Source organism: Zalophus californianus, chromosome 3, assembly GCF_009762305.2.
Source record: "Zalophus californianus isolate mZalCal1 chromosome 3, mZalCal1.pri.v2, whole genome shotgun sequence".
Lineage (NCBI taxonomy): Eukaryota > Metazoa > Chordata > Mammalia > Carnivora > Otariidae > Zalophus > Zalophus californianus.
Genome location: NC_045597.1, coordinates 128,513,095 through 128,525,991, shown reverse-complemented (window position 1 = coordinate 128,525,991; position 12,897 = coordinate 128,513,095). Strand labels below are relative to the sequence as shown.

The 12,897-nt window shown below is 36.2% G+C and overlaps 1 pseudogene; it reads right to left on the bottom strand.

Annotated features, from left to right (window-relative positions):
- Positions 1-11,493: 11,493 nt before the first annotated feature.
- Positions 11,494-12,061, bottom strand: LOC118356860 (annotated as a pseudogene).
- Between the last annotated feature and the right edge of the window lie 836 nt (positions 12,062-12,897).

Here is a 12,897-nt window from a genome sequence, read left to right as displayed (position 1 = left end):
TAAGATTTGTTGTCTTTAATTAGTTGAAAATAGTGAGAGGGTCTTCATATGACATTAGTGGGAGTGTCTGAGGGCAAGATTTGGCCCCAAGATTTCTCCAACAAGTATTGCTGTATTTTAAAAATGTCATATATTCTATATATGGTGACTGGGTTTTAATTTAACGTTCTTTTGAATTTTAAGAATAAAGATAGAATTATTTAAAGGAGCAAGTCTCGGTTGAGTCTGCAGGTGTTGGCAAGTGTTAGGCATGAAATCAGCCATCTGTGTTAATGAAGAGTTCCCTGTCTGCCACCTGTCAGGAATCCCTAGCTAGGTAAGAGGCAGGACCATTATGAAGTAGTCTGATTCAGTAAGAAGTGTCAGCTAATACAGAGCTGAAGAGAGAAAGAGAGTGAATTTTCTGTAATCTTAGTTTTCAAAACTTGGTACTATCAAAATGTAATCACAAAACATTATTTTAAAAAAGAAAAGATTAAATGTTTACCAGTTTTGATCTATAAAGATGATAAGGTGACCTTGCTATCAGAGTTTCTTGAACTTTAGTTGACATCAGAATACCCTTGGGATAACTGTTGGAATGCAGATTCTTATATACCAGGTCCAGCATTCAGGCACTGGAATAGGGCCTGGAAATCTGAATTTAAAGTATAGATCCTTCTAGAAAAACTTGGTATTTGTTTGCTAGAGATGTTATAACAAAATACCATAGACTGGGAGGCTTAAACAACAGAAATAAATTTGTCCACAGTTCTGGAGGCTTGAAGTCTGAGATCAAGGTGTGAGCAGGGTTGATTTCTTCTGAGGCCTCTCTCCTTGGCTTTCAGATAGCTGTCTTATTTCTGTGTCCTCACATTGTCTTCCGTCTGTGTTTGTGCATCCCTGGTTTCTTTCTGTGTGCCCAAATTTCCTCTTCTTATAAGGACAGCAATCAGATTGGAATAAGGACTACCCTAAAGGCCTCACTGTAACTTAATCACCTCTTTAAAGGCCCTGTCTCCAAATACAGCCACATTCTGAGGTACTGGGGGTTAGGGCTTCAACATGTGAATTTTGGGGGTGCAATTCAGCCTACGACTGGTGGTATATGTAAAAATGCTCTAGGAAACCATCTCTTGATAACAATCTGTTTTGACATCTGAGATAACTCAAGCAATATATTGAGAATTCATCCCCTCCCAAATTGTTTTCTGAAAAGTAGCTGGCCTTGATTAACACTTTCACAAACTTGCAAGAGAAATAGAAATTGCGCTCTCCCATTCGTGCTTAAAATGTAAAATTTCAGGCTCATATCTGAGTCATGGTACTACTCTCTACCCTTCCCCTGAAAGGACTCCTTGGAACCTACTATGGAATAGCCTGGATATATGGACAAAACAAAAATGCCCCTAGGAACCCTGGGAAGCCGAGTGAAAAGTGGAACCATGATTAATATGTCAGTGAAAGCTTTCCATACTTCCCTGTACAAATACCATGGGAAGTGGGGACCCGACATACTTTGGGCAAGAGTTATGTTTCTAGAAGATTTTATGTAAAGGAACCTTTGAAAAGTGCTTGTGCCACTGACATTATTGCAGTCGCAACTTATTTGGACCCTTGAAACCATGTTTATGGGTTCGACCACCACTTTCACTTGACGATCTGCCTGTGGGCTGCCGCATCAATATGGGGTAGGAGAGTAGGCTTTGCAAGCATGTAACAGAAAATGATTTCCCCATATGGTCGAAATAGGGTAGCAGTAAGTTCTTGCCATATCCTGTTATAAAAGCCTTCCAGAACAGATCTTATCACCAGCAGGGGACCAACAGAGAGACATACACACTAAAGGAACCTCTTATATGGGCAGCATGAAGGACTTCACAGGGCAAACATTTCTTGTTATGTGAAAAGTCCTAGAGGTTTGTAATTTCTGAAATTCTTATATTTCAGGGTAAATTGTGATTTACGTGGTAATAACCATTACATAGATAAGTTCATAATTGAAACTAATTTGCTCAACCAAAAGGTATAGGCACCAATGACGTCTGTATTAATACACTATTCACTGAAGCATTTCCGCTGACATTGTATCAAGCTTCTATACTTAGCTTAACTGTCAAATGCTTCTGTGAGCACCATATTAACGAAATGAAGAATAAAGTCACGTCTAAATAATTCAGAAGAACGTGAAATGACCGAATAATTTAAGCAGAATTCATATTTCCCTCATACACTATGAGGCTCACTATTTATTTTTTTCAAATTATAAAACAAATGCGTGTTTTGTATAAAGGACTCTGACAACTTTTGAAAAGCATCCACTGACAAGGATCATTATTATCATTTTTGTCTATGTTTGTCAATACTTTTCTATGGATGAGTTTTTCTTTCCTTTTTCCTTTCCTTTCCTTCCTTTTTTTTTTAAAAATAAATTCACTATAAAATCACCTTCACGTCATACTTGACTTTGCATGTATAAAGACAAGTTTACATCTCGTTCAGCACCTCCATTAGGGAGCATTGCTTAAAGGGAAAGGTTAACGTTATAGATATTATAAGCTTTTAAATGTCAGAAAATTGTCTTGTACATCTTGGTACGTAGTTGATAATTGAGAATGACAATAATTGAAATCAGACATGAATGTTTTATTCTACATCAGGAAAAAAATGAATAGAATTATTTGATTTGACAATGATTAAAATGATCTTAATGAGATCTATGGATATGTAGTCACCCCTTCCCTCTTCCATGCTTTCCCCCTTTTTTTGTAGTGACCTCTTTCTTTCCAGGTTTTTCTCTATTACTCTCTTTTTGATTTTCTGCTTCTGTACTTAAAACAACAACAACAACAACAACAACAAAAAACTGCTTACTCATTCCTCTGGTATTCCCAAGACATGGGATCTGTGCCTGGAATAGAGTAGATGCTCAGTCATTTTGTTTCTCTTAACTATCTTCTCTAGCTAAAGAAACAGCATCAAGATATTTTATCTGGCACTTAGACTACAATAGGAATTTAGATGCATATAATGTGCTGGATCTGGGTGAAAAACCTAAGAATCACTTACATCAGGAATGAAAGATAGGTTTCTTTCCAAGAGGACTCTACAATTGACTTGTTGGGGCCTTGTTTACTACTTTGTATTTTCTACTTACTCTATATTCTGTACCCCTGGAAATACATCAACCTCATTGTTTTAAAAGCCAGCAGTTTCAACTATCTCTTCCATTTTGCTTGTTTCTTGGTATCTTAAAACTAATGTTTAAAGTGATATATTGATCCCTGTCTCCATCACCAATTACCCACCTCCATATACGTCCCCTCATGTTCTTTATTTTACGAAATACCATCACAGTTCACCCTGTTGCTGAAGGTAGAAATCTGGCAGTCACCCTTAACACCTTCCTCTCTCCTAACCCTTCATATCCAAGCTACCAGAAAGCCCTTTTTTGTTTGTTTTTATGAAAGACTATTTTTTAGAGCAGTTTTAGGTTCACAGCCAAAATTAAGAAGAAACTATGGAAATTCCTCATATGTCCCCACGATTATATAGAATTTCCCATTATCAACATCCTCCATCAATGTACAGTTGTTGTAATTATGACCTACAGTGACACATCATAATCATCCAAAGGGTTGTACATTTTTGGGGGTTGGCAAATGCATAATGACATATATGTATATGACATATATCCATAATTATAGTATCATACAGAGTGGTTTCACTGCCCTAAAATCCTCTGTGTTCCACTCATTTGTCTCTCCCCACCTCCTAAGCCCTGGCAAGAATGGATCTTTTTACCCTTTCTATAGTTTTACCTCTTCCAAAATGTTGTATATTTGGAATCATGAATTAGTAGCATTTTCATATTGGCTTCTTTCACTTAGTAATATGCATTTAAGGTTTCTTCATGTCTTTTCATAGCTTGCTAGCTCATTTTTTAAAAGTACTGAATAACAGTTCATTGTCTGGATGTACCACAGTTTATTTATCCATTCTCCTACTGACAGACATCTTGGTTGCTTCCAAGGTTTGGCAATTAGTAAAACTGCTACAGACATCCATGGACAGTATTTTTTTGTTTTTGTTTGTTTTGCTTTGTTTTGGTGGACGTAAGTTTTCAACTCCTTTGGGTAAATACCAAGGAATATGATTGCTGGATCATTTGGTAGGAGTATGTTTACTTTGTAAGAAACCACCAAACTGTCTTCTAAAATGGCTCTTGCATTTTATATTCCCAGCAATAATGAATGAGAGTACCTGCTGCTTCACAGCCTCATCAGGATTTTGTACTGTCAGAGTTCTGGATTTTGCCATTCTAATAGGTGTGTAGTAGGCATCTTATTGTTTTAATTTGCATTTCTCTGATGACAGATGGTGTGGAGCATCTTTTAATATGCTTATTTGGCATCTGTATATCTTCTTTGGTGCGGTGTCTGTTAAGGTGTTTGGCCCATTTTTTAATCAAGTCATTTTTTTTTTAAGATTTTTTTTTAATTTATTTATTTGACAGAGAGAGACACAGAGAGAGAGAGGGAACACAAGCAGGGGGAGTGGGAGAGGGAGAAGCAGGCTTCCCACAGAGCAGGGAGCCTGATGCAAGCCTCGATCCCAGGACCCTGGGATCATGACCCGAGCCGAAGGCAGACGCTTAATGACTGAGACACCCAGGCGCCCCTCAAGTCATTTGTTTTCTTATCGTTGAATTTTAAGAGTCCTTTGTATGTTTTGGATAATAGTCTTTTATCAGATATATCTTTTGCCCACACTTTTTTCCAGTCTGTGGCTTGTCTTTTTATTCTTTTAAAAGTGTCTTTCACAGGGCAGAAGTTCTTAATTTTAATGCAGTCCAACTTACCATCTTTTTTCATGGATCCTGCCTTTGGTATTATATCTAAAAAGTCATTATGACATTCAGTCCATTCATATTTTTCTTATCTTCAGGGGGTTTTATAGCTATGTGTTCACATTTACATTATGATCCATTTGAGTCAATTTTTGTGAAGGGTATAAACATTATGTCCAAATTTAGTTCTTTGCATGTGGATATCCATTTGTTTCAGTACCATTTGCTGAAAAGATAATCTTTTCTCCACTGTAATGCCTTTGCTCCTTTTTCAAGGATCAGTTGACTATATTTATGTGGGTCTATTTCTGGACTCTAACATCTGTTCCATTGATCAATGGGTTTATTTTTTTCACTAACATCACACTGTCTTGATTAGTATAGCTTTATAATATGTCCTGTAGTTGAGTAGTGTCCGTCCTCCAACTTTGTTCTTCTTCTAATATTACAGTGGTTATTCTGGGTCTTTTGCCTCTCCATATAAACTTAAGAATCATGTTTTTGATATTCATAAAATAACTTGTAGGTATTTTTATTGGAATTTCATTGAATCTATAGATCAAGTTGAGAAGAAATGACATCTTGGTAATATTGAATCTCCTATTTATGAACATGGAATATTTATCCATTTATTTAGTTCTTTGATTTTTTTATCAGAGTCTTATAGTTTTCCTCATGTAGGTCTTGTATGTTTTTTTAGATTTATACCTAAATATTTCATTTCTTTGGGTGCTGATGTAAATGGTACAGTGTTTTTAATGTCAAATTACACTTAATCATTGCTGGTATATAGGAAAGTTATTACTTTTGTGTGTTAGCTTTGTGTCCTGCAACCCTGCTATAATTGCTTGTTAATTCTGCAATTTTTTTGTTGATTCTTTCAGGTTTTCTACCTAGATGATTATGTCATCTCCTGCAACATTGATATGATTACCTATTAGTTCTGGGAGTTTTTTTTGTGGATTCTTTCAGATTTTCTACATTGGCAGTCATGTCATCTGTGAACAAAGAGAGGTTTATTTTTCTTCCCAGTCTATATATTTCTTTTTCCTTTTCTTGTCATAACATCAGCTAAAATTTCTTGTATGATGTTGAAATGGAGTGGTGAGAGGAGATATCTCTGCTTTGTTTCTGATCCTAGTGGAATTCTTTGAGTTTCTCATCATTAAGTGTGATGCTAGCTGTAGGTTTTTTGCAGATGATCTTTATCAAGTTGAGGAATTTCTTCTCTACTTCAAATTTACAAAGAGTTTTTATCATGAATGGGTATGGATTTTGTCAAATACATTTTCTGCATCTACTGATATGATCATGTGATTTTTCCTTTTTAGTCTGTTGATGTGATGGGTTATATTAATTGATTTTTGAATTGAGAACCAGTCTTGCATATTGGGGATAAATCCCACTTGGATGTAGGGTATAATTCTTTTTTTAATACACTATTGGATTCAGTTTGTTAATATTTTGTTGTAAATTTTTTCATCTATGTTCATGAGAGATATTTGTCTGTAGTTTTGTTTTGTTTTTGGTATTGCCTTTGCCTGGTTTAGGTATAAGGGCAATCAATGCTGGGCTTCATAAAATGAGGCAGGAATGTCCTATTGTTGCTTTTGTCCTCTGAAAGTGATTATAGAGAATAATTATAATTTCTTCCTTAAACACTTGGTAGAATTCATCAGTGAACCCATCTAGACCTGGTTATTAACTATGGATTCAATTTCTTAATTAGATGTAGGCCTAGTCAGATGTATATTTCTTTCTGTGTGAATTTTGGCATGTTGTGTCTTTCCAGGATTTGGTTCTATTTCATCTAACTTATCAAATTTGTGGGCATAGAGCTGTTCATAGTATTCCCTTGTTGTCTATTAATGTCTATGGTATATATAGAGGTGTTCTCTCTTTGACTTGTGATCTTAGTAATTTGTGTTCCCTCTTTTTTCCTTAGATGCCCTGGCTAGAGCCATGTCAATTTTATTGATCTTTTCAAAGAACCAGCTTTTGGGTTTCATTGATTTTCTCTATTGATTTCCTATTTTCAATTTCATTGATTTCTACTCTACTCATTATCTTTTCTTCTCCATACTTTGGATTTAATTTCTTCTTCTCTTTCTAATTTCCTAAGGTGAAGCTTAAATGATTGATTTTTGATTTTTCTTCTTTCCTAATGCATACAGTCAATGCTATAAATTTCCCTCTAAGCACTGCTTTCACTGCACACCACAAATTTTGGTTAGTTGGTTTTTAAAATTTTCATTTAGTTTATAGTATTTTCAAATTTCTCTTGAGTTTTATTCTTTGACCCATGTGTTATTTAGAAGCATGTTCTTTACCCTCCACGTATTTTGGGATTTTTCCAGTTATCTTCCTGTTATTGATTTCAAGTTTAATTCCATTGTGGTCTGATGGCAGGCATTGTAGGATTTCTATTTTTAAAATTCCTTAAAGTGTGTTTTATAGCCCATAATGTGGTCTATTTTGGTAATGTTCTATGTGAGCTTGAGAAGAATGAATTTTGGATGAAGTTTTTGGATGAAATAGTCTATAGATACCAATTTTATCCCGTTGATTGATGATGCTGTTAAGTTCAACCATGTCCTTACTGGTTTTCTGCCTGCTGGATCTGCCCATGTCTGATAAAGGAGTGTTGAAGGCTTTAATTGTGATAGTGGATTTATCTATTTCTCCTAGCCGTTTTATCAGTGTTTTCCTCACATTACTTGATGCTCTGTTGTTAGGTACATACATGTTAAAAAGTATTATGTTTTCTTGGAGAATTGACCACTTTATTATTATGTAATATCCTTCTTTATCCATGGTAATTTTCCTTGCTTTGAGGTCTTTTCTGTCTGAAATTAATACAGTAACTCTTGCTGTCTTTTGATAGGTGTTCCATCTATTTACTTTTAATTTCCAGCCTTAAAATTTTGAACAAATTTTCACTTTATATTTAAAGTGGGTTTCTTCTAGACAACATATACTTGAGTGCTGTTTTTTGATCATCTCTGGGAATGTGTTTTAATTGGTGCATTTAGATGATCGATGTTCAAAGTGCTTTTGATATAGTTGGATTATTATCTACCATATTCATTACTGTTTTCTATTTACTGCCCTTGTCTTTGTTCCTCTTTCTGTTTTCCATTCTTTTTCTGTCTTTTATGGTTTTAACTGAGCATTTTTATATGACTCTGTTTTTTCTTCTTTCTTAGAATATGTTATGCTTCTTAAAAAGTGCTTTTCCTAGAGTTTATAATATACATTTACTACTAATGCAAGTCTACTTTCAAATAACACTATACCACTTAATGGGTATTATGAGTACCTTATAATAACAATTCCTCCCTCCCGTCCCTTGTATCATTGTTGTTATTCATCTTACTTGTATATAAGCATACCTAAGCATCAAATACATTGCTGTTATTATTATTTTGGACAAATTTTCACTGTTAGATCAATTAGGAATAAGAAAAATAAAAGTTTTAATTTTACCTGCACTTCATTCTCTGATGCTCTTCCATTCTTTATGTAGATCTGAGTTTTGGGCCTATATTGTCTCCTCTCTAAAGAACATCTTTTAACATTTCTTGCAAGATAGGTCTACTGGAACAAAATCTCTCAACATTTGTTTGAAGAAGTCGTTGTTTCTTCTTCACTGTTAAAGTATAATTTTGTAGGTGCGAAACTCTTGGTTGGTGGTTTTTTTCTCCCCATACTTAAAATATTTCACTTCACTCTCCTCTTGCTTGCATGGTTTTTGAGAAGGTGGATATAATTCTAACCTTTGTTCCTCCCTAAGTAAGGTTTTATTTTTTTCCTCTGGCTTCTTTCAGGATTTTTCTTTATCTTTGATTTTTAGTAGTTTTAAAATGATAGCCTCGATGTAGTTTTTTGGGCATTTATCCTGTTTGATGTTCTCTGAGTTTCCTGGATCTGTGGTATGGTGTCTGAAATGAATTTGGGGGATTTCTCAGTTGTTATTATGTCAAATATTTCTTCTGTTTCTTTTTCTCTTTCTTATTTTTCCGGCATTCACATTATGCATATGTTATACCTTTTTGTAGTTTTCTCACAGTCCTTGGATATTCTTTTCTGTTTTCTTTAATCTTTATTCTCTTTGTTTTTCAGTTTCCAGTGTTTCTATTTATATATCCTCAAGTGCAGAGATTCTTTCCTCACTCATGTCCAGTGTACTAGTAAGCCCATCAAAGGCATTCTTCATTTCTGTTACAGTGTTTTAGCATTTAGAAATGTCTAGCATTTCTTTTTGGTCCTTTATTAGGATTTACATTTCTCTGCTTGCATTGCCCATCTGTTCTTTCATGCTGTCTACTTTATTTATTAGAGCACTTAGCATATTAATCATAATCATCTTAAATTCTTAATCTGATAATTCCTGCCCTGTCTGATTCTGATGCTTACTCTTCTCTTCATATTGTATTTTGTGCCTTTTGGTATGCTTTGCAGGTAAAAGGAACTGTTTTATAGTCCTTTTAATATGTTGGTAAGGTATTGGAAGAGGGGACACATTCTATAGTCCAATGATTAAGTCCCAGCCTTTCAGTAAGTCTGTGCCTTTGAACTATGAAATTCACAATTATTTCTCAGTTTTTTTCTCCTCCCCACCGGGAGACATGAAATGTCTAGAGTGGGCTGGAGTTGGGTATTTCCCTTTTCTCAGGTCAGTTAGGCTTTAAAAATACTCCAGAAAGTTAGACTCTGGTTAACTGGTTTCTCCTGAGTGTAGGCCTTGTTAAGAAGAACAGAGTGCTCTGGTGTAAATCAAAATGGCTCCTTTCCCTTTCCCCTACGGGAAACATGGAAGGATGTTTCTCCACTATTTACTGTGGGAACTTAAAGTCTAGCTCCTAGAAGTACCTCTCACAATAATGTGGAGACTCCTTCTATGTGTCCCCCTGGAGATTTTAACTCTCAGTGTTGTCCACACTGAACCTCCAGCTGTTCATCAATTGTAGTTCAGGTTTTCCTGTCCCTGCACTAGTTTCTGCAGAGGTTTTCCCTCATGAGTCTCTGCTCCAGTAAGCCGTGACTCCGTGTTTTCCTGTCTCCATCTTGAATCTTGGGAACAGAGGCTTTCACTATGCCCTCTTATCCCTTATAGATCCCGGAAGAGCTGATGATTTTTCAGTCTGCTCAGCTTTTCACTTCCTTATTGGTAGGAAGGAGTTGTGACTTCCAAGCTCCTTACATGTGGAACTGGAAACTGGCCCTTGATAATCTGTTTAAAAGGTAATTACCAGTCTTGTTGTTTTATATCCAAAAATGCATCCAGAAACAGTCCACTTATTTTTCCTTCTGTACTGTCATGAATTTGGATGAAGCCACTAGCATCCACTTCCTGAACTAATCCTGTGACTTCTTAATTAGTGTCTCCATTTCTGTTGCCCTCACTGTAATCAGTTTTTCACACTGTAGCAAGAATAAATCTAACTTGAGGAGATCATTTCACTACAACTACTTAACGCTCTTTAATGGCTCTCGTAGGCACATAGAGTAATACTGTTTAACAGGCACGGCCTAATACACCTGCTCAAACTGCCGCCCACTACTCTAAACCCAGTCAGAACTATGGCTGCTTTTGCTCTAGTCTAAATTAGGCAAATAATTGAGTCCAGCTCTTTTCCATCTCTAAGCCTTCTTACACACCATTCCCTCACACCCTAAATCTTATTAATTCATTTTTTTAAGATTTTATTTATTTATTTGAGACAGAGAGAGAGAGTGAGAGCAAGAGTGGGGGGGGGTAGAGCTGGGAGAGGGAGAAGCAGGCTTCCTGATGCGGGGCTCGATTCCAGGACCCCAGGATCATGACCTGAGCCCAAGGCAGACGCCTAACTAACTGAGCCACCCAGGCGCCCCGGTCTTATAATAATTCTTCAGGTCTTAGTTTTATTATTTCATCCCCCCACAAGCCTTCCCTGCACACCAATCTAAATAATCACCTGTTATTCTTCATAGTACTCTATTCCTTACATTTATAGCACTTGTCACCATTTTAAATTACCACATTAATATGTGCACCTTTTAAGATCTATGTTCTTTTGTTAGGCTAAGCATGAGTTTAGAGATCATACTTGTTTATGTTTAACTAAATAATATCCATCGATTTCTAGCTTCAGTTCCAACATGTAAAGAGCTTGGAAGCCATTGCTCCTGTCCTTACCAGAAAAAAAAAAAAAAAAGCTGAACAAACTGAAAACCAATCACTTTCTTGGATCCACTAGAGAGTTACATTTGCAGGCCAAATCACCACCTCAAAATCTGGGGGGACAAGAGAATGCAGAGAGTCACAGCTGAGATCTGTTTACCTGAAGGAGAAGATACTGGAGCCATAACTATTAGAAACACTTAAATGGTATGCATAAATGATGAATTGCTGGGAGATGAGTGTGAATAAGCATGAGAGTGAGCAACTCCTTGGGGGTACAGTCTCAGGGGGCAGGGGAGCACAGTTTCATGAATTATTACCTCTAAAACCCCACCTGGTTCTAAGGATAAAGAGCTGAGAAATATCCCCTTAAACCTATGGTAGAGGCGAGGGAATTTTAATCATTGTGAAATGCAACTGAAACAAAGTGCCACTTTCAAGGGTAAACCCCCCTTTTTTTTTCTTTCTTTTTATTTTTATTTGCATTTATTCTATGCAGAATTTACTCCCAGGCCACAAGTTTTTGTTTCTTCAGTTTCTTCTGGGGTATCTTTTTCTTCTGTGCAACCGCCTCTTCTGGTTTAGGAAAAATCTGCTCTTTTTCAGTAAGGATCATGTCGATGTGGCCTGGAGAGCTCACGTATGGGTTAATCCGACCATGAGCCCTGTATGTTCTACTCCGCATCTTGGGGTCTTTGTTCACCTGGATGTGCTCCATGACCAGAGAATCGACATCTAAACCCTTAAGTTCAGCATTCCTCTCTGCATTTTTAAGCATGGGCAGTAAAAATTCAGCACTATTCTTGGGCCACCAACCTTGTGTCTAGCCCCACTGTTTGGCCTGGGCACACCTACCAACTCCACCATTGTAGTGACGGAATGGCACACACTGCTTCTGCAAAGTGACGTCTTTCAGATACTAGATGGCTTTTCGCATATGCATACCCTTGATGGCCTGGGCAGTTTCACGTGTGTTCTTAAAGTGAACATGAAGATTTGAACCTCTTGATTTACATGATTTCATAGGGTTTTCTGGGTCAAGTGAATAGCGAACCATTTTCAGAGGTCACCTCAGGTCACTTAGGGGAAGAGGTAAAGAGTAAAAACTTTTATAAGAAGGTTACTCCAGATAGGGAAAGGCGTTTCTCTAGTCCCCTTTAGCCTTCCTGTCTCACCTATATTGAAAGGAAAAAAAAAAAAAAAAGAGCAGTACCTCTGGAGAAGCACTTGTGAAGGTCACAGTAAGAGACAGGCCTTTTAAACACAGAAATTTAATCATAAGATTATAGAATGCTTCACTTCCCCATATCTTATCACCTCATCAACAAGACTCTTGTATAATAACAATGGATTATAGCCGAAAGAACTGAAAGATTGGAAGAGTAATCATTGTGAAATACAGTGTATTACAGTTAAAAGTGCCGTACGGCACAGACATTCTCTGAAGAAGAGTACTTAGAGAAGCCCAAAGTCAAGAAAAGAGACAGAAGACAAAGATGATACAGGAATTTAGAGTCTCTGGCACCTATAACTACAGTAACATTTTCATCAGACAAGATATTTAAAAATAATAATTATTATCATGTTAAGGTGTTTAATGGGAAAAAACAAACATACAAGAACAGAGGTGTAATGAAAGCAGAGATGAAAGTGAGATAGAATCTCTAAAAAAGATAAAAAAGAAATGCTAAAAAAAACATGTAGCAGAAATGAAGAATGCTTTTCTTTGATGGACTCATCAATAGACTAGACACAATGAAGTGAAGAAAGGCTATTTAAAGACAGGTCAATAGAAACTTTTCAGTCTGAAATGCAAAAGGAAAAAAGAGTGGTGGAAGAAAAAGAACAGAACTTCCAAGAATTGCAGAACAATATTAAAAAGTATAACATACATGTAATTTAAACA